Source organism: Manis javanica, chromosome 14 (assembly GCF_040802235.1).
Source record: "Manis javanica isolate MJ-LG chromosome 14, MJ_LKY, whole genome shotgun sequence".
NCBI classification, from domain to species: Eukaryota; Metazoa; Chordata; class Mammalia; order Pholidota; family Manidae; genus Manis; species Manis javanica.
Window position 1 is genome coordinate 9,152,271 of NC_133169.1, and position 9,293 is coordinate 9,161,563.

Here is a 9,293-nt window from a genome sequence, read left to right on the forward strand (position 1 = left end):
CTTTTTTCTTCTTTCCCAATATTGCTTTGGCTATTCAGGATCTTTTGAGTTTCCATACAAATTTAAGGATTATTTTCTCTAGGCCTGTGAAAAATGCCATTGGTATTTCGATAGAAATAGCACTGAATCTGTAGATTGCTTTGGGTACTATGGACATTTTAACAATATTAATTCTTCCTGTGCATGATCATGGAATGGCTTCCCATTTGTGTCATCTGCGATTTCTTTTATCAATGTCTGATACACCACTTTAAGTTTTAATCTCATCCGAAACATCCTCATAGAAGCATCCAGAATAATATTTGACTACATATCTTGGCACCAAGGGCCAGCCAAGTTGACACATAAAATTAACCATCACATCACGGAAACACTAATCCAAAGAAAGCTAGAATGGCTAGCTAATATCGGAGAAAGTAGACCTCAGAGCAAAGAAAATTACCAGGGCAGGGATAAAGATAGATATTACTTAATGATGTAGTGTCAATTCACCAATAAGAAATAAGAACCCTGAATGTATATGTACCTAACAACAGAGCACCAGAATACATGAGGCAAAAACTGAAAGAACTAAAAGGAGAAGTAGACAAACCCATTATCACAGCCAGAGACTGTTACACTCCGCTCCCAGCAGTGGGACTAGTAGATAGAAAACCGGCACAGATACAGAAGAATGAACACAGCCATGAACCAACCTGATCTAATTCATATTTAAAGCACATTCAACCCCAAAACAGCAGACTACACATTCTTTTCATGTACACATGGAAAATTCACCAAGATGTGTTCTATCTTGGGTCATTAAACAAACCTTGAAATTTTTTAAATATTTGAAATAACATAAAGTATTTTCTCTGATCATAGTAGAATGTAATAACAGAAAAATCTCCAACGTTTAAAAATTAAACAAAACATTTAATAATCCATGGGTCAGAGAGGAAGTGCCTAGGGAAATTAGAACATACTTGAACTAAATGAAAATGAAAATACAAGATACGAGATTTTGTGAGAAGATAAAGCAGTGCTTACAGGGAAATATATGTGATTAAAATTCTATATTACAAAAGAGGAAATGTTTCAAAATAATAATTTAAGCTTTTAACTTATGAATCTAGGAAAAAAAGAGGAAAATAGACCCACAGCAAGTAGAATGAAGGAAGTAAGAAAAGTAGGAGCAGAGATCAATGAAATTGATAAATCTAATAATAAACTGTACAGACCAAAAAAACATACTGTTAAAACCATACTTAATGGTGAAAAACTGAATGCTTTACCCCTAATACTGGGAACAAGGCAAGAAGTCCATTCTCACCACTCTTATTTAACACTCTCCTGGAGGTCCTAGTTGGTGCAATAAGTCAAGGAAAAGAAATCAAAAGCTATATAGATTAGAAAGCGAAGAAGAAATCCTGTCTTCACTGTAGACATTATTGATATATTTTTCTGCATAGAAAATCCCAAAGAAGCTAAAAAAAAAATTCCTATAACTATTAAGTGAGTTTTCCAAGGTAGCACATATAAGCCCAACAGAGAAGAAAAATTACATTTCATAGCTATAATAACCCTAAAGACAAGGTGATAAAGTTTGTATTCCAGATTGCGTGGAGTGCACTGAGATTCTTGAAGGGGGTCTGCAGAAACGGAGCTTAATCTAGTCAAGCTCTGCACACTGGGTTCGAGGGTAGGCAGGGCACTGATGACATGGCCGCATCATGCATTGTAGGTGTGACGGCGGCTTTGTACACTCACCTCCAGCCCCTGGTCCATCCCACTCACCATTGGTGTAAGATGAAAATACCAATCATATTTAATTCAAGTTGAGGAACCTCTCCCACTGATTGTTTGCAGTGCGGTCAATAATAATATCACCACCTTCTGTAGTTTATGCACATCGGTGTCCCATGGAGTGGTTCTCGCCTGCCCCCTACCCAGCTGCAAGGGTGAGCTCCTAAGACCCCCTACAGAAATAAGCTTGGCTTAAAACATTTACTGTACCATTCAAAGAGACAACACTTCTCCCTACCCATTCAGATGATGACAGTGTTCTCAGACACCTAGAATCCTCCTTTAAATTGCAATCTGCGTGTATGGGGGATAGCCTGGCTTATTCACACACTGCTGTGTGGCCGGAGTCTGATGTGTGGGTCTCTTGTGTATGTGTGTGTATGTTCCCTGCAGAGCCTGAGGTTTCAGGTATGACAAGCTTCCCTGGTTTCTCTGTTTTTGGGCATCTAACTGCGACAGAAGCAGCATGCAGGCTAAGCTGGGAGATTGATAGAAAGCAACAGAAGGGACACAGCTGTGTCTTGTTTGAATTAATCATTTGGGCCAGGAGCAGGCTGCTTTACTTACATAGAGGCAATGGTAGTAGCAGAAAACTGAAGGGGAGAGAATTTATTGTATGAGAGATTACCTTGCAATATTTTTCTTAGGCCCACATAAACCAGCTGAAACTCCAACCTTTCTCACGAAACAAAATGCACATTTGTTGACGGAAAACACAGTTAATAATTGCTTCTGCTTTCATTCTTGTGGGAGAAGAATCCATCTTCTTTCTCACCAAGTTCCATATATTACAAAAAAGGAAGCCTGACCGCTGTACTATAACGTGATGGCAGCGCTGTGGAGGACACAGAGGAGCACAGTATGTGGTCAGGGCCAGAGATGGGGGTTAAGGCCAGGGGGAAAGGGGTTCTCATTCAGACAGCCCCAAAACAAGGGCGCGGGCAGGAGCTGAGAAACAGTGTGAAGGCTTCGGGAACTCTTCCTCCCTCTTCTCTTTAAAAAGTGCCAGAAAGAGCTAAAGTTTAACTATTTCTTTCTTCCCTGTTTAGATTACGACAATAAAATCAAACCGCTGCATGTGAGGAACTTAGCACAAGACCTGACACGTTACAGGCACTTGACCAACCGCACTAGAGGGTGGGGGCACATGAGGATAAGGCACAGGCTTTTGGAGTGGGCCATTGACTCTGCATGGAAATCCAGAAATAGGTCGCAAGTTGAAGATAATGAATGCAGCACTGGACACGTGGAGTGTGAGCCCTGGGGAAGGTGTCTATGGGCTAAATTCAGGGTCTGATGCTGAGCAGAGGGCGTAGGGTGGAGATGCAGAACGTAGCTTGAGCAGCATGTGAACAATACCTAAAGCCATGGAATAGACGACTTAGCAGGGGAATGAAGCATGAGGTGGGAAGAGGACGATGACAAACCCCTTGCGAGGACCAACGTTTGCGGGAAGGGCAGAGGCAGAAGCTCGAGGAGCCAGCAAAGGATTCTGGGGAGGATGGCAGATGGGAGGGGGAGGCCAGGGCAGCGCAGGGCAAGAGAGAGATGGAGGTGGAAGGAGGGGCCAGCCGTGCAGATGCCCGGGAATGTTCCGGATGCTACCGGAGGGGTGCTGAGGAGGGAGTGTCCTGGCAGAAGTGGGCAATGTGACTGATGTGAAGAGGGAGAACTAGGACAGGAGTTGGGGTGTGAGTTTAAAGGGGTGCAGGGTGTAAAGAAGGGAGAGCAGTGAGGACGCTGGAGGGGGGCAGGAAAGGAGGCAGCATGGTGGGTGGGACGCACCAGAGAAGGAGGAAATACCCCGGAGAGCAAGGTTCCCAAGGGGTGGGAGAAGGGGCTTCACTCACAGGCGGAAGGACTGATTGAGTCACGAGCAGCCCGCTGTCTTTTTGGGGGACAGGACAAAAATTCAGGGCAGATGTAAGTAAATGCAGGTCAATTAAAAGTCAAGTGGTAGGAACCCAAAGGCATCACTTTCTGATTTCTATATTTTTCCTGAGAAATGAGAAGCTGTGTCATTTGCCAAGAGCAATAAGATAGGAAGGAGGTTCAAGAGGATGTGAAACAAGTCAGCAGAATGGTGACAAATGGGCTCTGGAGCTCGATTACCTGGGTCCGAATCCTGGTTCTCAGACTTCCCAGCTGTGTGGACTTGGTCGAATGACTCAGTCCTTGTCGCTTTCCTTTTAATCTGTAAAATGGGGATCAGGATATCTATCCTACAGAGTGTTTATGAGGATTAAATAAGTTAAAAGCAGGGAGAATGACTGGGACAGTGCCTGGCACACAGCCAGCACTCAATAAATATTAGCTGTTTTAATTTATATTATCTTTAAATAGCTATCAAGTACCTAACTGATTGCTGGGTGGTGGTGAAGATTGGTTGAGACTAAATACTGTGAATTTATAGTGGCTCAGTCCTGGGGGGCAGCTGCAGTGCTGCACAGAAGTGGAAGACAGTCGGACCAAGCTGGGGTTACCGAATGGGTGAGATTGAGTGGCTGTGGAACTAACTTTTGTACCAATTTAATTATGAATTTCACGTTGATGTACCACTGTTTGTGTTTTATGATAGACTTGTGCAAAACTACTTAGCACAGAAACTAGCTGATGGTTAGATAAATCCTGGGCAGTCACTTTCCATCAGTATTACATCCCGAGGAGGCGGTGACTCAAATTGCCAGTTCATCTGACCATCAGTATCAGTGTTGTAATCCTACTAACAATGCCAGTTGTTATGGACTGAACTGTGTCCCCCCCAAAATTCATATGAAGCCCTCCCAACATGACTGTATTTGCAGAGAGAGCCTTTAAAGAGGTAATTAACGTTAAAGGAAGTCGTAAGGATGGGGCCCTAATCTGATACGACTTGTGTCCTTGTAAGAAGAGGAAGAGACACAGCAATGTGTGCATGCCCAGAGGAAAGGCCATGTGCGGGCACAGCAACAAGGCTGCCTTCTGAGAGCCACGGGTGGAGGCCTCAGGAGACACCAAACCTGCCACACTTTGATCTTGGACTTTCCTCTGCCAATACTGGGGTTCTCTGTAGCCGTTTTGATGGACATCAAAATATCCTTCTTAACACACTCCTTACATTCCCAAAGTCATTTCCATGAGACCATATTACATGAGGATAGTTGTCCATTACGCTTCTGCCTTATTACATGACTCACTGCCCACGAGTCAATAAAAAGCCAAACATAGGACAAGCAGCATACAATTAATGCCATGTGAACTGTTTTATTTTTTACCTTCTTACAATCAAATTGTTGCCTTTCCAAGCAGGAGGTTGTCTATTCACCATGTAGCAGCCATCCAAAAAGCAAGCAGATTTTTTCTGGTCAATAGAGTTGTTCATAGGGGGCTTCCCAAGAGGTCCAAGTGGCCACAGGATTTAACAACAACTCAGGTGTTTCCAAAGTTGGCCTCTGGGGAAAAGAGTCCACTGGCTCAGGATACTCCTTTCATTCCCCAGGGAGCATGTTCTTCCATAAACATTTCCATTTTATTATGGGACTCTGCCAGGTACTCTCCCTCCCACTGAAACACTGAAACACTTAATGTCACTTAAGACATCATGGGTGTTTCAGGATCATTTTACATCCTTCAGTCGTAAGAGTAGCCTCATTATCATCTGATAGCAAGCTGTTGTCTCTCAGATAGTTGCCTCTCAAATTGCGGGTCCAAACTCCCAGCCATCGCTGTAAGGCAGTAGTCACTGGCTTTTGCCAAAGCCCCACATCTTTCCTCCACATGGAGCTATTATATGGAGAATTTGTACTAGCACTGCAGCTACATACTGACAGGGCATTAATTAAAGTGCTAACCTCTTTTCGTCAATCAGATATTCTAGACTATTTCAAACTGATGACTGTGTGGGTTCAGGAAATCTTATTGCTTCTCATTTAGCTGCTCTCTCAATATTGACTGAAGGGTAAATTTATATGTCTCCTACTTTACAAAACTAGGTAAGCGAAGCATTCCCAACTCAGACACAGTATTCATCCCTATAACACATTCAGATAAAGAAGATACTCACATTTCACGTAAAATTGGTTCAGACATTCCAATTTTCCTCCAAACTTTCACCTTAATTTCAGCAACTGTTACATTCCTATATCCTCCCAGTCTAACTCTATCTCCTGTTAGGACTTTGTCAGTAGGTCTCAGAACCACAGTGTATGGGTTTCCCAGTCAGAGATCCCAGAAGATCTCTTCTTCACTCTGTGACCATTTTACCAACACATTTGCTTATGGCCTCGGGTCTCCATCTAGATCAGTCCAAGGGACCCAAGCGCTTTGGCCAGTTCTTCTCTTCACTAAATTGTAAGACCATTGGCCCACGTGCTTGGAGGTCAAGTTTCTCATTCTCAACTTTGCCCTCTAGATTTTTAAGGTGCTCCAAACCAAAATGAACCAAACAGATTTCTCTGGGACCCTTCAATGTTGTGGGGCCAGCAGAGGTTCTCACTGATCCACCTAACTCCCAAGAGTGCTGTATTCAGACGTTTTTGACGCTATTCATTTCCTTAAAACCATTTAAGGATTTCTACCCTCTTGGGATGAGTCCCCTACCCCTCCGCCCCCCAACCCGCCCATTCTGCTGTGAATCACTCTAATTCTCTTCAGTTTGTTGTTAACTTCTGTCTTTGGTAGCAACTCTGGGACTGGGAGGAATTCAAGCTTGCCCTGCATCAGGATGCCTCCTAACATTCTCTTTTATTTCCATTTTAGCTTTTGGGGACAACAATTGCCAACAGATTATATATGTAGCTTTTTTCTTGTTACTTTGAATTTCCTTATGCATTCAGCAAACCAACCCGTCAGGGGTTTGCTCCATCATTTCTAAGTTCACATTCATAACTTTTACCTATAATAACTGATAACAGTTGCCATTGTAATTCCATACTATGGGTGACCCTGTGGACATACAGGACTCAAAGATGCTTCATCCTCTGCCTCTCATCTTTGCTGTCATTGCCCTTTCTGGTAGTTCCCTGGAAGACCCTATTTGCAAAGATGTCTATATTTGACCTAACTCAGACCTCTCCCTTTACTTGTGAGGAGACATTTTTAGAAAATAGCAACAAGTAATTGTTTAAATTTGTGGTGATATGTTATGAACCTTTTATGAGCTAAATAAATAACTTTTTTAATGATAAAACAACTATCACTACTGTCTGCCTTATGGGGGTCAGTTGATCAATGGAATTTTAGCTCAGTTGCATCTCGCAGTGACCCAGTGGGCCCCTAAACCCATCCTGTGGTTATTTCCCTAGTTCCAGAATGTGTCATTGGAAAAGACATACTCAGCAACTGGCAGAATCCCCACATTGTTTCCCTGACCTCTGGAGTGAGGGCTAAAAAACAAGTGAAATCCGCTAGAACTACCTCTGTCTAGAAAAATAATAAACAGTAGGTAATACTGCATACGTGGAGGGAATGTATGGATTAGTGCCACCATCAAGGATTTGAAAGATGCAGGGGTGGTGATTCTCACCACATCCCCATTCCACTTACCGATTTGACCTGTGCAGAAGACGCATGGGTCTTGGAGACCAAGAGAGGATTCTGACAATTAAGCTTACTCACAGTGGACAGCGAGCTTAACCAGGTGGTGACTCAAGTTGCAGCTGCTGGAGTAGATGTGGTTTTATTAACCTGTCCCCCAGCACCTGGTCTGCAGTATTAATCTGGCAAATCCTTGTTAAGAAAGACCCTGGAAGCCATTTGCTTCTAGCTGGCAATGCCAGCAATACACCTTGGCTGTTCTATTTCAAGGCCACCTCCGCTCTCCGTCTCTATGCCATAACTTAATCTGCAGGGATCTCTCTCACCTTTCCCTTCCAGAAGTATCATACTGGTGTTACGTGTATGACATAGTGCTGACTGAACTAGTGAGCAAGTAGTGGCATGTCAAAGGGTGGAAAATAAGTCCTTCTAAAATTCAGGGGACTTCTCCCCCAGTGTAATTTCTAGGGCTCTGATGGCATGAGGCCTGTGGAGACATCCTTCTAATGGAGAGGATAAATTGGTGCAACTAGTCCCTTCTAAAACAAACAAAACAAAACAAAAAAGGCACAGTGCCTAAGGGGTCTCTTTGGATTTTGGAGGTAACATATTCCTCATTTGCATGTGGCTACTCTAGCCCACTCACTGGGTGACCCAAAAACTATGAGTTTTGACCCGAACAAGAGAAGGCTCTGCAACAGGTCCCAAACTATACAAACTGCTTTGCCTGATGCACATGGTGCAGCAGATCCAATGGGACTTAAAATGTTAGTGGCAAATAGGGATGCTGAGCAGAGCCTTTGGCAACTCCTACAGGGAATCACAGCACAGGCCCTTGTTACATGATAATTGGAGCATAGCCCTGACATCAGTGGACAATTACCTTCTTGTAAGAAACAGCTTGTAGCCTGCTACTGGACCTTAATGGAGACTGAACACCTAACCATGGGTTACCGAGTTATCATGCTAAAGGCAAAGGAAATATAGCCTAGATTATGAAAGAAGGTAGTTATAAATACCAGCTATGGACATGTGCCAGTTACAGAAACTAGAAACAAGGACTGTAATTGTCATGAACATTTCTTTCTTATTTTGCTATGAATATGCTTGTGTGTGTGTGTATATGTATGTATAGTGTATATAGAAAGCATGTTTAATTTATGCATATATATCTCAAATATCTTTCCCTCTATCACATTATCATGTAACAAGATGCAGTGACTTATTACATCAAACTACAAAGCTTCTGCACAGCAAAAGAAATGGTCAACAAAATGAACACACACCTTATGGAATGGGAGAAAATGTTTGCAAACCACATACCTGATAAGAAGCTAATATCCAAAATACGCATAAGGCATCCATATAACTCAATAGTAAAAAATACACAAATAATCCAATTTTAAATGGACAAAGAACCTGAATAGGCATTTTTCCAAAGATATTCACATGGCCCGTAGGTACATGAAGAGGTGCTCCGTATCGCTAATCACCAGGGGAAGGCAGGGCGAAACCACAGCAAGACATCACCTCACACTTGTTAGGCTTGTATCAAAAAGACAAGCGATAACAAGTGCCGCTAAGGATGTGCAGGAAAGGGAAGCTCTGCACACTGTGGTGGAAATGCAAACTGAGAATGTCAATGGAAATATGGAAATTCCTCAAAAAATATAAATAGAACTGCCGTGTGATTCATCAATTCCACTTTGGGGTATTTATCGAAGGAAATGACATCACTACTATCTCCAAGAGATCATCTGCTTCCCCATATTTACTGCAGCATTATTTACGATACAAGACACAGAGATAGCCTAAGCCTCTACTAACGGATGAAAAGATGAAGAAATGTGGTATTTATATTTTGGTATGTGATGTTATGTTATGTTATGTTATATATGCAAAGAATATACACAATCTATAATATATAAATATGTAGTGAAACGTACACAGCCATTTGGAACAACAGGTTTGGACCCTGAGGGCACCATGCTAAG

General features: G+C 42.5%; 1 long non-coding RNA gene across 1 annotated transcript in view; it reads right to left on the bottom strand.

Moving 5' to 3' along the window:
• The window catches only part of LOC108400502 (uncharacterized), a 56,458-nt gene extending 47,591 nt beyond the window's left edge, over positions 1 to 8,867 (bottom strand). Inside the window, exon 1 of the long non-coding RNA XR_012124938.1 lies at positions 8,623 to 8,867. This is a non-coding gene — a long non-coding RNA (uncharacterized lncRNA). The remainder of the gene's footprint in view (positions 1 to 8,622) is intronic.
• Positions 8,868 to 9,293: the final 426 nt, after the last annotated feature.